Source organism: Vidua chalybeata, chromosome 2, assembly GCF_026979565.1.
Source record: "Vidua chalybeata isolate OUT-0048 chromosome 2, bVidCha1 merged haplotype, whole genome shotgun sequence".
Lineage (NCBI taxonomy): Eukaryota > Metazoa > Chordata > Aves > Passeriformes > Viduidae > Vidua > Vidua chalybeata.
The window spans coordinates 96,372,353-96,392,492 of record NC_071531.1 but is presented as its reverse complement, the minus strand read 5'-3'; the positions used below and the strand labels follow the sequence as shown (position 1 = coordinate 96,392,492).

General features: G+C 37.9%; 1 protein-coding gene across 1 annotated transcript in view; it reads right to left on the bottom strand.

Moving 5' to 3' along the window:
* Window positions 1-20,140, bottom strand: part of FREM2 (FRAS1 related extracellular matrix 2) — a 119,075-nt gene that overhangs the window by 54,740 nt on the left and 44,195 nt on the right. The gene's annotated exons all lie outside the window — the stretch shown is intronic.

Here is a 20,140-nt window from a genome sequence, read left to right as displayed (position 1 = left end):
AACATTTCATTTTTGTTAAAGATTACTTTGTCTTTGGAGGTTCATGCAACCTTGTATCCTGGGTAAGATATGTATCTATCTGGACATCACAATCCAAAGGTTTTAAAGATTTAAAACTAAGAAATTACAAGTAAGGAACTTAACCATAACACATTTGCTACACATAGGAGTAAATTTTTTTTTAAATGCATACAAATATAGTACACTAATTTTCTTATTTCTCAAGAGAAAAGCATCAAGCATTAATTAAAATGTATTTGGAGTGCCTTCTGTATATCATCCTAATGGATGTGCTTTTTATTACTCTAGACTTCTGTAAGTTCTACCATAATAAAATAAGCTGCTCAGCTCACTGATGGCAGATGCTCACTCAGCAACTGCCTTCTGGGAATGCCGGCCTGTGTGGGAGACTGTAGTCTGATTTCCTTCCCACAAGGTGCTGCTACAGAACAAGGTTTGCTCAGGTACCAACTGTCTTGAATGTGAAATTTCCTTTAGAAATTAACACTTCTGTACCCAAGCTGGTGAAAAAAAGTGAACAGCAGAGAGATGTATCTAAGCATTTAAATTAATTCATGGCTTAATTGCTGGAGGAAGAGACAAATGAGGGTTGGTTTACCCCTTCCAGTTTCTTCCATGAGGCAGCCACTCCACATGCTTTCACTCTGCTTCAAAAATAAGCCTCTGTTTCTTTACTGACCTGCCTACTAGAAAAACCAGGAACTAAAGTTGTGCAATCTCACATAGAGGCAAAGGTACTGTGTAAATGAAAGGAAGGAAATTATTACTGGAGTATCTCCCTGCACTCCTCACCCTGCTCCTTTCTGCTCTTTTGATTTCTATTGTTTCTGACAAAGGGGAAGGCTACAAACCCACATATCAGAAACTAATAAGCACCAGAGAGAACCAGCAGCTATAGTGTTACAGCAGTAACTACAACAGCACTTACATTAGGTTAGCTGTATGTTATGTCTTCCCATTAGTTTATGGGGACAAATGTAACAGAATACTTGTTCTCTAATCCAGCGAGAAAAGCCATTTCTGTGCCACCCTTGAACACGCTGCCCAATTTGACCATAATTTAACAGAAGGATAAAAGTTTCTGACAAATAAAAAGGATGGAAATTTACTGTCTTTTAGAGGAGAGAGAACCTATTTGCACCACTAGTGAGAAGAAATACTGCTGCATGAGCTTACTACAAATGAGAATGTCAGATTTTTGAAACTGCCAAGGTAAAGGAAATTTTTCTAGCAGAGTTTGCATCCTTTTAAACAAAAGATACTCTAACCAAAGGATAGAAAGCAAAAGAAAATCTGGCATAAATTGTTCTCTTATCCAAAGAACTCAAGGTTAAATGTGCTGTGGACAAAGGCACACAATCTACATCTTACATACAGGTCCCTTATGAATGAAATTTAGGAAGAAAAAAAGCACAAGAGAGGCAATAAAAAAGATTTATTATTGTCTTCATTCCACTTATTTCTTGCTTCCAGCTGTTTTTTTCTAATTTTTTTTCATAGAATAAAAAAACCCCAACAACCAAACAAAAAAGAATATTTCTTAAGGGGGTTATAGCAAGCCTCCATTTTTACAGACCTACTTCTGTCGCTGAAATATATAATGTTCACATTTTAGAATGTGCAATACCAAACCCATCAGCTTTAAAACCTTAAGAAAAGAATTTTAAACCTTTGTGTTTTCACTTTGTGGTTTTTTTCATGTTCAGAAGACATGTTTTCTGATTTATACAAGCCATTTCACAGTCCACTGTCCCATAGAATAAAACTGTTGTTCTTATTATTAGCTACTACTACTACTTCTATTATTATTATTATTATTACTACAGACCTCTAACCAAACAGAGCAGGAAGCACATGATATACCTTACCTAATTTCAGGTATTTATTTTGGGGCTAGAAATCCTAAACTGTCTTTATAGCCAAACCCAGGAAAGAGGCATTTTGTAAAGCTATGACTTAATTTACGCATTTATTTTTGAATAAGATTAGCTTTGCCTTGAAATATGCAAAAATATGTGCATTTTTCCTCAGCAGTGTTTAAAAACTCCTGTTGTGACCCTTTACATTGTAGACACTTTTATTACAGCCATCTAATGCTGGGTAAGATGAATTCCCCCCTGCCTAACCTGGATGAAACTGCTACAACATAATAGAGCCAAGCACCACACAAACAAAACACTTGTGAGGAATATCAAGAGTACAGCTTTTAGAAGTCGGAAATAAAATGTCAGAAATAAAACAGCACATGACACTTTCATTTGGTTCACTATTCAAATAAGTACCTGCCCTACAATAATATTTCTACCAGCAGATGGATTGTGCACTGCTCGCAAGCACTGCCCTTGGGCACAGTCAGACATTTAGCTGCTGGGCAAATCATCAAGCTACTATGCCCCAGTGACAGTTTTGCTTTTATTCCTCTTCCAGACAAGTGCTGGCAGTACAAATACATCAGAAGTCTGGAGAGGGAAGCCATTACTTTTAAGACTACAGAAAAGGAAGGAGGGCAGTGTTAGAACAAGGTAAATCCAAAGGAGCCTTGCATCAATGAAACGTGGTTGGCAATATGCTGCTAAAATGAGGCATGAAAACTTGTTTCCAGAATTTTGCCAGAGAACAGAGTGCAGCGTCATGCATCTAGCATCAGAAGATGCTAGATGGGAGGTGATGCAGTGAGATATTCATGAGAAATAAGACGGCAAGAGTTGTGAGACACATTTAGAAACTTTGTAAGGAACTGAAGGTAAGGATCTAAAGTGAGTCACAAAGTGACTTCATGACTGAGGCCTTAAGGACAAAACCATCTGAAAAGATTTGCCTGTATATGACAAGTCAAAGACAGATATAAGTTGGAATTGGTCTTTATAGAAATTCTGTCAGCAAATTGTTTGCCTGTCAGAAAACAGTGACGTATTATTTTTGCACAGATCATCAAACAAGAAATTCCTAAAAAGATCAAGTCATCTGGAAAAAACAGATTCAGTTACACAACATGAATAAAAGAGGAGGGGGAGGAGGACATGGTCAGTCAACTGTTTGAAAGGAAAAATATTTAAATTAATATTCCCATTCAAGCATTCATCTTCCCAGCCACGCTGCTCAGATATCTTAAAATTATAATCCTCCATGAAAAAATACAGATTAGATTGTCAGAATTTTCTATCTGGCTCAGAGAAGGAAAGAATCCGTTCCAGTTTTCTCGACAGATCACAGAGCTATGTAAAGACAGTATAAAAAATAATTCGAACATTAAATTGTGTACCTTGAGTATTGTTGACCTGAGGGGTCAATACAATGGCCATTCTGTAAGGAAAGACTGATTGTAATTTTGCTGTCCCTAGGAGCTACTCCAGACCCTAATTCATAAATAAAAGCATATAAGTGCACTTCAGTATTCACTTATTGACACAACAGAAATTGATGCATCTTGATGCACATACTGACTTCCCTGCTGAGTGGCATAAATAAGAGATGAATCAGCAAAGGATTGCCTACCCTGCATAAGCACAGCCACACACGCTCACTGTGTGCACAAGATATGTCTGTACAAACACAGCTATCTGGGACCTGTAGAGCTCCAAGGTACAATGTATCTGCTCTCTTTAGTCATTAGCTAAGGTTGCTTAATGGGGAAAAAAAACCCAACCTATAAATTCCTCCATGACAAAGAACATATATCAAAAACAAGAAAGAGTGGAAAAAAAAAAAACTACCAGTAAATAGAGCGCTAAGAAAAAATAATTTCTTCAAATTTTTTTCTACTGGTCTTTTCTCCTTCCTCTTCTTATTTTGCTTTCTAAACAGACTGCAAAAGGATGTTACTAAGGAGAATCAAAACAACTGTGACGTATTAACAGTGCCTACAGTTCAGGAATCACTGTACAGCAGTGCAATACTTGTTGACTTGTTTACATGTCTACATGTCTGCTGCACACAGAGGGAAGAACAGGAAATTGTCCATTTTGAGACAACTATTCCATTTTTTAATCTTTGATTGCCTCTTTTGTGTCAAGGCAACTCAGTTAATATACACCAGGATAAAGTTCCATCAACAGGTTTATTAGAAGCAAAATCTGGTCTGAAATGCAGAAATTTTAGTCTCCAGCATCATGATTCCCCATTTAGCCATTAAACTTCTGTGAACCTCAGCACTCTCCACTTCCCCACACTATTTTCCTAGTCATTCATGGAAAGTATAAATCTATTTTTACCAGAATACAGGAGAAACATATAAATCCTAGGTGATTCTGCTAGTCAGAATAAATACATAGACATTATATTGCCCAGTTCAATGCACATAGTTTCAACAACTCTGATTTGCCATACTGTGTAATGGTCCCAGTACATTTTCAGGTTAAAAAGGCAAAGATCTTAAGCAACTATTTTTTTCTGCCAAACTATTACCCCCCTGTCACCCCCACCGCCGCCCCCAGCAATAAAGTAGACAATAAATGTTCTACTCTAAATGCATTGGGGCGGCACATCATTGGACTAGATGACCTGAAAATGTTCCTTCCAACCCAAACTAATCTGATTCTATGAACAAATGCTATCCCCTCTTCTATGACCATCAGAAAGGGTATAACCTGTAAAACTGCCTTAATTTCATATGGAAATTGCAGAAGTGAAATGCCTAAGTTAACCCAGCACAACACACGTGACACTAGAAAGTTTTGAATTGAGTTTAACAATGCATAAGATAGCCTAATGATATTACCTGATTAGAAAAGCTTTAAAATGCTTCACGTTTTTAAGTGTCTTTCAAGTGTACTGAAATAGATCCCAATTACTAAAACAACGTGCTGGACTCTGCCCTCTCCTACACTTTATCTGCCACTGTAACTCAATATATTTGCAGAACAGCCAAAATGAACCCCCTAAACCAGTCCCGAGTGATTAGGGACTAAAACAATGCTTTCTCTCAACTTCTCATGAGAAAACACACACTTCCCAGCATTATGGACTTAGCTTGCCTGGAGTATAATTGCTGGTATCCAATGAACTGCAGACAGTTTTCCATCTTTCAGTACTTTCTGTAACTCTTTTTCGTTTTATGTCTACCCCCAAGAAACAAGTTGGAAGGGCCACATTTGACAGGGCTCAGAATAATCAAATGCCTAAAGCCACATAGCAGAAGAAATATCTGAAGAATACCATGTAGCTGCTTTCTTACAAAAGGGATGGGGAAGTGAGAGACAAGATATGAATGTCAAGGTTACCTAATTAAATTTGGATCCGCTTAAAATTCACCTAAGTGTCACTAAGGATGTCCAGGGGCAGTCTGGAGATTCATGCTGGGTTATTTCAAGGAATTCCCAATTCAAGTCTATGTCTCATTCTGCAGGAGATTAACTGGCTTCTGATTAAGAGGTTAACTTGATTTTCATTGACAAAAACTGTGTAAGCAAATATGCACTGGCTCTCAGCCAATTAGTCTCATAGCTTTAAATTAATTTCATTATAAATCAGCTCTGTAGAAATTCACCGAGAGCCAGGATACTGTCACTCTATTGGCTGCACCAAGAGACTATGAGTTTTCAAAGGAAAGAGCAAAGTGGATAAAGAGCAACCTAATCTGAATCACCAAAAAAGATGCTGGAGCACTGTGTGTCTTTGAAAGCCTTTACGCATATTAAGTTCTTAGTCTGTAACTGATTTCTAGGGAACCCAAAAGATACACTTGCTGGTTTTGGATTCTGTGCCATAAGCAAGGGACTAGCTCTGCAGGATGACCACTGCTTCTGAGAAGAAAAGAACTGAGCAAAAAAATTCAGCATCTCCAGTGAATAACCACTCTTGGCAAAACACAGTATGTCTTTGCTCAGGTTCCAGAGCAAAGGAACATAATCAACTGGCTCCTGTTCCACAAAAGGTGAAGACAAGAGATCTGCCTTAGAGATCCTTATAAGAGATCTTTCCTAGACATAGGATTCATATCATCTAATGTTATCCTATAAAAGATGTATGTTTAATTAAACCTACCTGTCTAGGCACAAGGAATGGAAAGAACTAGGCACATCTTATATGAACAGCTGGATCACCTTCTGGAAAGATTTGACCCACTCCACTGAATGTAATGGGAACATGTTCAGTCTATATGGCTAACTAAAACCCAGTTAAGTTGTCCTCTTGACAAAGGAGGGTCCTGAGAAAACTCAAAGACACAACTGGTCCTGAACTGTTATATGGTGAACTTTAAATTTAAACACTTTAGGAGTAATCTTTGGAATATCTAAACATGGCAACAAAAAAATTTATTTGGTTTAGAAGAACTAAAAGTTATTTCCATGCTGTCATTAAACTAATTAGCATTTTGTGTAGTCACTAACTTTGCATGAGAAAATTAATTTAAATTGCTTTGTGAGTATGAACAGAGAAAACCTAAACATACCACTCAAGCTGTCATATCTATCATTAAACAATGCCCACATTACCTAAAGCACAATACCTTTTTCTTAAAGATCCACACCCTGCACCTCCCTCTGAAGGAAAAAAAACACCACCTGGATTAGTTAAGGCTTCATACATGCATGGCCTGCAGCAACAAGTAAATTTATTACATCTCTGACAACACATTCTTAAAATAAACTTAATAGTTTTCAGTCTCTGCTTACTAATTTGTTTTGTGGCGCCAGACAACTTCTCCCAAGAGGCTCTGGCTGAATTGAAGCAAGGTTCATTTCCTTGGCTCACAGAATAACGGGTTTAGCTCAACTATCTTAGTTATTATCACACAGGGGACCTGATAATACCTTTAAAGTATTATCCCATAGGAAAACTACTCTCATTTAAAGCCTACTCAGACAAAGTGTTAAATTTGAGGGTCATAGCACATAGTAAGCCCCAGTCAGTTTATAAGTAATAACAGAAAAGTGAACTGCAACTTCACAAATGCAAGACATTACAATAGAACAGGAATCAGGAGAAATAAAATTACAATTAAAATATTATCTCAGTTCATATTGTACTGTTTTAAGAAATTCTGGGAAAAGAATAGACCAATTTCCCTTTCATTAGATCACATTTTCATCCAAAACCCACTACTGTAAACTCCTACATAGGTGCCTAATATTTCAATGCTTGCAAAATCATTCTTATGCTTAAAACCAGGATGCATGAGGGGTATCATCTGAAACTGAGACCTCTAATTTTTCACAATGTATTTTAAATTGTTTTTTTGTGTCAAATTGGCAAATTTCCCTTGAAGAAGTAATTGAACTTTTCAACTTATTTTTTTCTAGCTGTTGAACACTGTCTTGGTAGAAAAATTCCCTTCCATTTCAGATCACAATCCAAACTCATATTTTACAGACTTAAGAGGAAAATGTATGCAAGAGGAATTAAAGAGGTTGTTATTATTTGCAAAACCTACTCTAAACAAGTTGGAATAATGTTTCCATTTTATCAACTGGACTTCCTATAACTCACTGAATATTGACACAAAAAGCATTCTTTTAACTCTATGTCAAAGTGATTGAACTGCTTTGTGTTATTAAGAATTTACTTCCAGAGGCTTGAATTGTGGTTCCTTTTCTGTTCTGGCAATACAACAAATAAAATGCCTGACTGACTGGAGGAGAACAAATGTCAGGCAGGTTCATTTAACATTTATTTTTAATTCATTTCAGAGCACCAGGTAATCTCAAATATTTAACTTTTAAGCTTATTTGACCAGAGAAGCTCCTTTGTGGTGCCTTTCATCCTTTTTAAGCTATGTCAAACCTATAACCTTTTGCAAGTGATTTAGTCCTGCTCATCAAGGGCAGATTAAAAAACAGAAAAAATACAAAATTGTTGATATAAACAAGAACAGAAAAGGTTTCCTTTTGAAGTCATTAACTTTGACTTCAGACAAGCCTTGCAGAGTAGTCAAAGGTATTAGTTCTGCAGAGGAAAGAAATATTTTTGCAATAATGTGTTATTTTTTTATATCATGACAAATATTTTAGTGTTACTTGAAGTCTGTCCTAAGGGGCAGAACTTACATTCTTATGGCAGCAATTATAATATATTCCTGCATTATTTTATCTGAAATTCCTATGTTGCAGTCACAACATATATTGGAAGAAGGGGAAAAAAAATACCTGGAAGAAGCCAAAGACTCCTTAAAAGATTCAAGCCAAGATGTCAGAAATCTGTTTAAATATTAAAAATTAGTGCACAAAAGTACTTCAGAAATGAAGAGTAGAGTTCAGAGTCCAGAATAATATAAGCAGTATGGGTTTTCCAAGAGAGAAGCTCAACAGACATAAAGCAGAAGGACAGGGGACAGAAGTGACTGTGAAATTATGAAAACTCAATAGTATGTTGCTTCCAACATACTATCATACCATCATTTCTTTCTCCTTCTTCTCTTCACTTATACTTTGAGATAAGTAGCAACTAAATTAAAATCAGCAGTAGAAAAACTGCATCTTTACAATCAAATTTGTTTTTATCATACAACAGATTTTAACATCTTATTTATGTATGGTTCACATTTTATTGGGCTTGAAAAGAGACTATGGTTTTAGCTATTTAGGTTGATTTGGCATTCCTCAAGCTTCTGAAAAACTTTTGATGAAGATTTCCACCCCTGCTCTCCCACATGCATTGGGAAATTAAAATCCTTCAGCTTTTTCCCAAGGGTCAAGGAGGCAATGTTTTTTCTCAAGTCAAGTCAAGTCTGGCTCCCACTAAATCTGCTGGCTATTGCATACAGGCAGGTGAAGGCCTGGGTATCTCTGGTCTGAAGTTTACATTTTTTGCCTTAGAGTTCGTACAGAAATGGGCAGAGGTGCGACTGCAGCAGTTTGAACTTGCCAGCCAGCGCAAATGTTTATCGCTTCTAAACAAAGCTGTCTCCCACCCTTTCTTGAAAGGGAGCTGCATAGCACTCACCTGTTGGGACGTGACCTCAGCCTCCCACATATCACCTGCTGTAGCTGCTGAGGTTGCTGAGACACAAATCAGGGCACTTCCCTGGGCTGCAGCACCATGGGGGGCACTTGGGAAGTCACTGGGAAAACTCTTGCCTGCAGCAATCTGAACAAAGCTGATGACAGTGCTGAGTGCCATCACCTACCTCCTCCTTTTGGCTGGGGGTGTTAAACGTGTTATTTTAAACTGATTTCATGGTTGCTCAAAATATTCATTTTCTTTCCCCAACTAAATGTGACAGTGCCCTTGCTACCTGTTTGGATTTCTGGTTCTTGTAGGATGCAACATGCTAGTGACCAGGGCCCATGGAAGCCCATTCCAGGAATGCCACAGAAGTCACATGGACCATAGGGCCATGAAGAATAGAGGATACAGCAGAGGCTGGAGAACAGGACAGAGATGAGAAGATAACAAAGCTCACTGGTGAGATTAACAGGACGTCTCAGATGGAATCACCCTGGGCAGCCCTCTGGCTGCATAAGTATAGATAGCTACAGAAACCCTTCTAGTCACTGATTGCCACCTGTGAAAGCCTCTCCCCTGAATATCTTTTGAGAATACTTCTTTCTCTTCTTACCCTAATTCTAGAAGAAAATGGATGTCTTAATTAGCAGGCTTGATTAATGAGAGGAACATGAGAAGCATATAAGAGGTGCATAACTTACAGGATTTTTTCTCTGTTCTATAGGATCAAACAGGTGTGGATATGAATTAACAGCAGAAAATGAGATGGCAAAGGTATTAATCGTCATACAGACAACTGTGCAATATATGAAATGTCACTGATTGCTGGTCCTCTGCTTGACACCTCTGGAAAGATGCACATTTCAGCCCATCTATGAAAGCTGAGTGACCAGTTCGTCAGCTTGCTCCTCCTGCGCAAAACAATCTATGCCACACATTCTAAAGAAAAATATGGCAGTGAGTCCTTAGTTAGAGATAGATCTGAAAAGTAATGTGATCCATAATAAAGTTTCTATCATTCTAACATATGCACATGTAACTTTACTCATGCCCACACCCTAGCTAAATCAGATCCTTGACTGGTTTCGCTGTGTCAGAGAAATTTTCCTGCTTTAACTCTACAGGTCAGTCCTATCTTGTCGCTTGGAAGGGTGAGCCCTAGCCTTAAGCTTTCCAAAGAAGTACCTGCTATATTGCCTATTTAAAAAAAATCACTTGTTTACCTCGGTTGCATTCTCGTTCCTTTTCAAAGAGGGCAAATATTAGTAATATCATTTATAAGTTGCATTGGTTATGGCTGAGATGGAGTTCATTTTCCCCACAGCAGCCCTCACAGTGGTGTGCTTTGCACTGGTCTTGATAACCAGTGTTTTTGGTTCCTGCTGAGCCGTGCTGGCACAGCATCAGCACTGTCTCTCCAACTTTCCACCACCCTTCACTAGGCTGGGGATGGCAAGATTTTGGCAGGGGTCGCAAATAGGACAGCTAATCCAAACTGACCAAAGGGATATTCTCACTTGCCTTCCTCTCCACCTCCTACAATGGAGCACTCCAGAAATTGTTGAATAGATGAAACAGACGAAACTAGACATTTTTTGACTAAATGGAACAAAATGTTTGAAACCGGATGAACTTTAAGATCCTTTCAAACCCAAAACCATTCTATGAGTCTAAAACTGGATGCTTTAGTCCAAAGGAGGTCACACAATAAGTTGTTTTTATACACTTTAACTCAAATATCTCAAGAGAACATATTGAGACCTTGAAGCATCTTGTCCAAACATATTTCTAATGCTTTGGACATGATTCTTACCTCATGTTAATAAATCAATATATCTTTTAGATTTCTTAGCTGCTGAGACACAAGCAATACCTCTGTTCTTTGCCTCTTCACATACTCCCTGAGTAAGTTCTTGAGAGGACAATGAGGGTAATACCATCTAACATAACCATGGGAAAGCACTTTCTTTTCACTTTCTAGTTAATGAGCAACTTTCAGGATAAGTTTGATAAAGGTCCTTATGTTAAAGAACATTGGAGTGAAAAGTGAAAAGAAATGTGTGTGTACTGTCTCGAAAGGACTTGTTCAATGTAGACACATTTGCTCTAGTATGTGCTTACATTAAGAGCTCTAGGTTGTAGTTCTTTTATTGAACAGGTATTTCAAACTACAGTCACCAAGATACCTTAGTGTGCTTTTGCACATGAACATGGGGGCAAGACACAGTTATGTGCATCCTGTTAGAGTGACACAAGCAGGCTCTAGTTGAGTAGGTACCACTTCATGGCACAAAGGAGAGTGCCACATGACTCAGCCCTGCCAGAGGCAAAGCTTTACCAGATGGATGCTCTACTGAGCATCCTCAACCCTGCTGATTCCTGAGATAGTTCATTAAGCTCTGTCTTGAGTAGCTCACTAAGGGACTTTGTTGCTCCATAGACAGAAAAGGTTTAGTTTTGGCTAGCCTAAATGAGGGTCGATTCAGTCTTGGGTTCTCTCAGTGCTTTTTGACAGTGCACTCTACAGGTTGTTGGACACACTTGTCTCTCTCTTTCCTACTCACGTGTGGCTGCAAAAACCATTTGCTCCCCAGTCTGTCATCACATACCCTTCTTGGGGTAAATACAGTGGCTGCTTACATAGACATAATAATATAGGCCAAATCTTCCAACGTTTTTTCTTATGCTTTCCTTTAACATTACTCAACAATTACAGATGTGCCAGCCACGTGTCAGACAAATTTCACAGCCAGTTTTCACACCAATGTCCTCAAAGGGCACTGCTTTCTCTGAGTCACATTTTGATAAGCAGAACACTTAAATCTACTGGAGAACAGGCTGGCAAAATTCATGGCATGAAAGTGGGCCTGGAATTTCATTCAGACTATGGTTAAACATTTTCTTCCTAAGAGATCTTGAGAATGAGATTTGGACAGTACATTCTATGGGAAAGCTATAACCTTTTAGGTTAACTCTTTGCTCCCTTAGGAAGTATGCAACAGGATCTGAATAAAAAAAAATGTTATGCAGAAGTGCGTAGAAGCTCGAAATAAAAGTATATTTATGATTTGTACTACATGTAAGTATACTCACATATATATATATAAAATGATGAAAATATTCCAGATTAACTGTTGAAATCTGAGCATATCCCAGTATGGCTATACTCTGTTTCAACTTTAGAGTAAACATGCGTTCTCTTCTTATATTGTGCAGTATTGAGTGAAGCTGGCTTTATAATATCTAAATTTCTGCTTACACCACATCAAATTTGATGATTAAACATGCCCTGTCACTTAGTGTTTCTGCACACTCACTGGTTGCAAAATAAAAAAAAAATAAATAAAAAAAAAACAAAAAAAAACCCAAAAAAACCAAAAACAAACAAACAAACAAACAAACAAAAAAAACACAACCCCCCCACCACAAATCCATGTTATTACAAATAGAGCAAAAGTTACTGTGAATTATTCCTGTGATTTCCTGAATCCTCTCTGCAATCTACTACTTAATATTTTGTACAATTTTTTTGTCTGTGGTTGACACACAAGTGAACCCCTATAAATATACATAAAGTCAGCAGTAACTAAGTATTGTGTGGAATTTTGTAAAATGTTTCAAAGAATCATAATGTATCATGATGGAAAGACAGCTGAGTCTGATATGATTGCTGCAGATCTGCTTGAGGCAGGAAGGCTCTGCAGGGGGATTTGGCCAGGCTGAATCAATGCGCTGAGGCCAACTGTGTGAGATTCCACAAGGTCAAGTTCCAGGTCTTGCACTTGGGTCACAACAGCCCCATGTAGCACTACAGGCTGGGGCAGAGTAGCTAGAAAGTGACACAGCAAAAAAGGACCTGGGGGTGCTGGTCAACAGCAGGTGAACATGAGCCAGAGTGTGCCCAAGTGGCCAAGAAGACCAATGGCATCCTGGCCTGTATCAGGAATAGAGTGGCCAGCAGGACCAGGGCAAGGATTGTGCCCCTGTACTTGGCACTGGTGAGGCCACACCTCAAATCCCATGTCAAGATCTGGGCCCCTCACTACAGGAGAGACATTGAGGTGCTGGGGCATGTCCAGAGAAGGGCAATGGAGCTGGGGAAGGGTGTAGTGAATAAATCACATAAGGAGTGGTTGAAGGAGCTGGGGGTGTCTAGGCTGAAAAAAAGGAGGCTCAGGGGTGACTTTATCACTCTCTAAAACTGCTTGAAAGGAGGTTGTAGCAAGGTGAGGGCCGGTCTCTTCTTTCAAGCAGTAGTGACGGGACAAGAGGAAATGACTGTATCAAGGGAGGTTCAGTTATGACAACAGGAAGAAATTTTTTTCAATGGAAGAGTGATCAGGTATAGGTTGCCTGAGGTGCTGGTGGAGTCACCATCCCTGGAAGTGTTCAAGAAATGACTGAACATGGAACTTAGTTGACATGGTGATGTTCAGTCAAAAGTTGGATTCTATAATCTTGGAGTTCTTTTCCAACCTTAATGATTCTGTGATTTTACAGTTCTATATTTGAGTCAATACACAAAATGTTCTGACACTTAGTAGTCAAGAAATCGGCATTATCTGGGTCAGTAATAGAACAACGAAAACTTTCATTACTTTCCTATGAAAACTAAATAGTGTGTCAAGGAAATATCTTAGAGTGCTTTATACCTTTCTTTATACCTTTCTTTATACCTTTCAACAAGGTATAAATCTCTTAACTGTAGTAAGTATAATATTTATATGTTCTAACCTATGCCAGAATAGTATTATTAATATGGGAAAAGAAAAATTATAAACATGCATGTTTTAGAGAATATTACCTTTACAATTCCCTCCATTCCTAGCATTTCAGCACTGTACTGCAAACATCAGCAGGGAGCTCAAGGCCAGCATTCATTTCTATGGTTTGAATCTGCCCAATAGCCAATGTGAAGTGCAATCATCACCAAACACTGCAGTATGAATATTAATTTATAAGTTAACATGAGTTAACAGTATGAGTTAACATCAATGTATTTGTGTGGAATATGGAGAACATAATTAATGCTAAAGAATTTTACACCTGATATGCTCAAATGATTGACATCACATTTTTCAACCATGGAGATTTACATTTTTCATATAAGTTTTGGGATGAATCTGAATTTCTTCCCAGCAGCTATATATCCTATGTTTTAAGAGACCATGTGCATTTCAACTGATGAACTTAAGCCAGCTTTCTTTGTACATAGTTAGATTAATAGAAAATTGAGATGCACTTCTTTCATGGAATACTCTTTAATATGTTCCTACATTGCAAGTTTTTTCTTTCTCTTTCTCTCTGTATATATATTAATCAATATAATTATAGATGTATACATAAGTTCCTACAGATACATACACACAGACCTATGTAAGAATGAACTCAGTTAAACTTAATTGAGTACAGTGCCTTCACTTTGTATTCAAAATCTGTCTCATTCTGCAGCTCAGTTGAAGCAAATGAAGCAACAATTGCTCATTAAGATCTTTACCTGGGCTACAGTTTTTGTGCTTGTCATCACAGAATCCCTAGTAGCTGCTTACTAGTGATATACACTTCATATCACCAATATAAATGGGAATAAATGTGCTAACAGTACCATATCCACAAAAATATACCATTTTATAAAACTTGGATTTCTTTTTCATCTTACAGAGAATTTGAGTCTTCATTAAGGGCTGGAAGAACCTGTGTAACAAGGTGAGGATTAATTCTTTTTGGCTGTTTAAAATAAATCAGTAACATGGATAATAATATTACAGTTATGGATAGTAATAGTATTTTGCTGGATGAAGTGAAATAAAATATCCTGCAGATCTCCAGAGTAATTTTTTATGCATTAATCGTTCCATTCTACTTAACTCATACTCCAATCCCTGTAAAAAACAATTCCAAGAACAATTCTTCATGAACCTAGTCCAGGACTGCAGCAGGCTCCCACAGCACACATAAGAGAAATCAGTTCATACATTTTCCCACGACACATAACTAAAACTTCACATTCTGTCAGTAAACCAAGACTTAGCAGTGTGTTCTAAAGGGAAAAATTCCTTCTGTGAAAAAAACACAGTTTTCAGGCATTCTCTCCTACCTTTAATACTGTAGTTTAAGTTGGTATAATTCACTGACCTTTTTTCTCCCATTAGTCAGACTTTGACCTGCAGTCCATCGAGCCTTTGGCCTGGACACTACACTGGCTGTGGTGGACACTGCTGGTTCCACTGAGCCTGACTCACTAGAAATATCCCAGTAAGTAAAGACACTGTAAAGAACAATGTTGTTGTTCTGGAAAAAAAAAAAAAAAAAAAAAAAAAAAGAAAAAAAAAAGAAAAAAAAATACAGCTCATAGTTAGTTATAATCACAACCCAAATCCTTGCCCTTTTAGGAGTGCTCCAGGCTGTAGACCTGTTGGTTTTAGTAACTTCAGTTCCCTTACTGTTCCTGCCAGCAGCAGCTAGAAGACTTCACCCACTTTCTCTCCAGAACTCTCTATGTAGAGAGGCATTCCTTCATTGAATTACACTCATGCTATGTTAGACAGTTTTTTTTTGAAAAGCATTTATTGAGATTTGTTTCACCTAACTTTAGATGAGGTAGATGTCTGCATCCTAAGATAGCTATCCTAAACATCATTTATATCCAGGGAAGACTAGTCAGTGAATTTGTATTCTACTGTTTAAAGATAGGTATTCAGGGTCATTTGAGACCCTTTAAGGTATCTGAGACATCTGCAGACAGCTGGCAAATATAACACATGATTAACAGGAACCCCATGCCCTTCAGCAGGGTTGGACAGAGGTCAGGCAGGCTGTCTGGAGCCCTCACAGTACACTTGGTGCTATGCTGAGGGAACTGAAACATGCCCAACAGTGTCTGGAGAGATATTCAGCTCATCATAAAGAAGACACTTGCACTGGCTGAATAGTTTTGTAATTCCAAACTCTAGCATCTAGTTTTTCATGGACCAAAGTGGTACCTTTGACAACTAGACACATTCAGAAACCTGCATTTAGTCATCTAACTTCATCTGACTTCACATAACTAGCACAAACTACACATAAAACTTTCCTCAGAGAGGGGAGTATGCAGATTGAAAAACAAACATGTTACACGGCATCAGACTCTACTACTAAAAGGGAAATTTGCAAGTCCTACTGAGTAAATCCCTACTTAGTACAAGCTGATTTGTACTGAACATTAATCAGGTTATAAATAAGAAACACCCTACCTCTTGGCACCATATCTTTAGATGAATGTGTGGATGTTTGCCTGCATCAAACAGGCAGACTGAAATAACAAGCAAACAGGGTGGGTCAGGAATATGTCTCGGAGCAGGACAAGTTCTGAGGGAGGCAGTATCCTTTTAAGTGTTGGTCTCAGATTGGGTTAAACTGACTGAAAATGCATCCCTGAGCCAGAGCTTCCTGTATGCATCCAGCAAATGCAGACTAAGCACTGCCTAAGAAGTCCAGGACTCCCTGTTGCCCTCTTTCAGGCTCTCTTTCAGTCCCAGCTCCTGCTCTGTCCCCTTCCTGGAGCTGGCAGAAGTGTTTGCACGGCCATTTAAGGAACCTTAAGCTCTAGGGAAATGATCTCTAGTAGAACTAAATGGGGAATGAAACAGTTTAATTTTAATTTGGGTGTTTCCCCTGACCCAGAGTTCATGGCACAACAGTAACAGTGCTTGTGCCAGTGTGAGGGAGGCATCAGCACAGTGATAAATACCAGGGGTGGAGAGAAAGTGGGACTGCTGCGCTTGGCAGAAGTGCTGTCTCTTGCTGCTGGAAGCAAGCCCTCATGCTGACATTTCTGGCTGGTATAAATCACTGTGTTAGAATGTAAATCTAGCCCTTAACCTGAAAAGCCAGTTTTCCATGTTATTTCCACTACAAAACAACTTCATCCCTATGTCTGATTCCTAACACAGAGTGAAAACAAGCAACACATGCTTTGATGGTGACACAAATCACATCACTTTTAATAACAAGAAAATGACTCCTGATAGAACGCAGGAGTCATTGTGGCAACCATTTTAAAAGGTCATAAAGGTTCCTGCCTTACAATGCTTCCCAAGGTTATTCCTACAGATAACCAGGCTTTCTGTTAAGGCCCATTTCCATCAGACCCACAGGCCAGGACATGAATGTGACTGAAGAATAGAGTTTTCTGAAATACTGCAACTTGCTCCCTTTGGTCATTTTTAAGACATTACCTTGCTTCTAACTGCCCTCCAGTCACACCCTTTAAAGGTCAGAAGTCACTCCACAAAATTAAGATTTGACATCCCAACAGGAAAAAACACACATAAAAACAATCTAACCCTCTACAAAAATTAATTCTCCTAAACTTGTACTTTATATACACACTGACAGATACTTACCTAAAACATATACCTAAATACACAAACACACAGCTTATAAAGCACCCAACGGAACAAATTCTAAAGTGAATGTATAATTTAAAAAAGAAACTAAATGGACAGAAGCCTGGTTTGTTTGACTCACTTGGACTAACAGGTTAAATATGAAAATCTCGTATGGATTAGGAAAGTAAAAATATACTTTTTCATGGACTTCATTATCTTGAGAAACACATTAAGGGCAGCACGTCTGAATGTATCCATAATTGTATCCTATTTACTAAACCATTCAACATCTTGAGCTCACAACAGAACAAAGGACGAGGAATACAGGTCTCATCTGAAAATCAAGATCTGTGTATTACTTCCCCTTTCAGCAATGCTTCAGTCAAGTGCCCCTTTCATACATACTATATATACATGAAAACTGGAGAGGGAGTTTTTATAAGGGCATGTAGTGATAGATAAGGGGGAATGGCTTTAAACTGTAAAACAGTGGGCTTAGATTTGACATCAGGAAAAAAATCTTTACCGTGAAGAGAGGTGAGACTGGCACAGGTTGCTCAGAGAAGCTGTGGATGCCCCATCCCTGGAAGTGGTCAAGGAAGGGTTGGAACTGGGTGACCTTTAGGGTCCCTTCTAACCCAAATCATTCTACAATTCTGTGATTCTATGACACTAGCCCTGCAAAAACACAAGTGACCTTTTCCAGTATAGTACTCCTATGAATATTAAAGTATTCATGTAGATAAGTTATGTGATTGATGGACCCAGAAACAGATATTTGCTGGAAAATCCTTTCTTTCATTACTTTTTTTCATTTATTTTTTTATTAGACAATAAACAGATCTGCCTGTGACAGACTAGCTTTAAAACATGTACAATCCACACACAAAAGGTGGTGGCAAACATTCCAGACCCATAGCAAATAGGTCCATGAATGAAAAAAAAAAAACAGCAATAAAATCTGAAGGATAAGGGGCACCAGCATGACATTTCTGTACCTCATTGTAAGAAGCATAATGATCAACACCAAGACCAACTGGCCTTATTATATTATTATCTCACTGGCTGTTTAGATGCAAAAACTTTATCAGGTATTTATCAGTTTTTCTATTTGCTAATTATAGATAAATGTTGCAAACCTACAGAGTAACTTCCTGCAGAGTATCACTTTTTGCTTTTGCTTTCTTTCATATATATCTATTTTGTATTTTTATATACAAGAAACCCTGTGAAATATTTTCTGGCTTATACTGAAAAACCCATATATTAAATACAAAATACAAATAGCTAACAAGGCCAAAGACACACAAAAAAAGGGCTTCTTCTTGTTGCCTTTCTACTTAAAAAATGGAGTTTTCTAGCTTTGCTTGGCAAACACTGGAACACATAAGACCTTGTCTTATATAACAGCACTCTGGTAGGAGTACAACTGAAATTCCTACTCTGAGTAGGAATCTCAGAGGTCCCTTGAATATAGATGGAGAGGAAAAGGAAAAAAATCGTACTTCTAGAATTCTAGAAGCCCAAGTTCTGTAGTCCCATGCAATTAACCTCATATCTATTAAGTGGGTAGGACCTCATTATAAAACTGTATAAAAAATAAAGGTTTCAAATTACACATCAGTAACATAAGTTTTAAAGGCACAAAGATGTTCTGAGAGCTTTTTCACAGAATGGTTTGGGTTGGAATGGACTGTAAAATCTGCTGCCATGGCCAGGGATGACACTCACCAGAATATAAATCCAGAACATGCAAACTTCACAATTTCTCACCAACTTTCTTTTTTTTTTTCTCCATGGAAGTAAAATACCAAAACAAACAAAAACAAAACAGTTTCCTTTTTCTGGAAGGAAAAGGAGAACCAATTAGTTACTATGTTTTTTATCTATATATTTGTACTAAGAATAAATTCACCAGAAAGAAATTGATTGCAGGTTAGTCGTATAGTAGAGACTAGAAATGCATATAAAGAGTTTTGGTTTCTATTAGGAAAATGCATGTCCTGTCTTTATTTCAGTCTTTCCAGCTACTGTTTTAAATACTTAGAGGATGGAAAACATTTTCTGAACCTATGCGGAGCAAAGAATTAGCAACAATTTTATGCTCCCAAATATTGGTAGCACATGATCTTTTGAAAAATGAGGCGAAAAAGTTAAGTCTGGCTCTAATCATTCAGTCAAGAAAGGAAGTACAAAACAGCTCTAATATTTATTTTTTAGGCATTAACTGACTAAAGATGTAAAAGCATTGGTTATAAAAGGTTATATGTTAATTCTGGGATAAATGGGCATCTAGCCCACACTTTTGTGCTTTCACACTTTGGAGATACAACATTTTCTCTCCAGTAACATCTCCACAGCCACCAGATACCAACAGAGAACAAAATAAATTTTTTTTCTGCCGAGATTGCCACCACTAAAGCAGACACTGTCTCTGTACAACATAACAGATTTCTCTCAAAACTGTAATCAACTATTAGAAGTGAAGTAGCTGAAATGACCTTGAGCATACTTTCAAATAAAACTGAGATGAGCTCAGTTAGTTAGAGCATGGTGCATTATAATAACAGCAGAATTGCCAGTTCAGTCCCTGTTTGGGCCATTTGCTTAAGTGCTGGACTTGATGATCCTTATGGTGCCTTCCATCTCAGAATATTCTGTGCATCTGTGAAATCTGGTTTATGTTCCTGTATGTCTGCTTTCTAAGAACGGATTACATGCACAAAATAACTATCCTGTCACGTTCAATGGGTAGAAGGAAATCTCACGTGTTCTTTTCCAACATCACTCAAGCCCAAAAATTTGGCCCTTTGCAATCATAAATGAAAGTTGATCTTATAACTGCGAAACCATTAATAGGAATC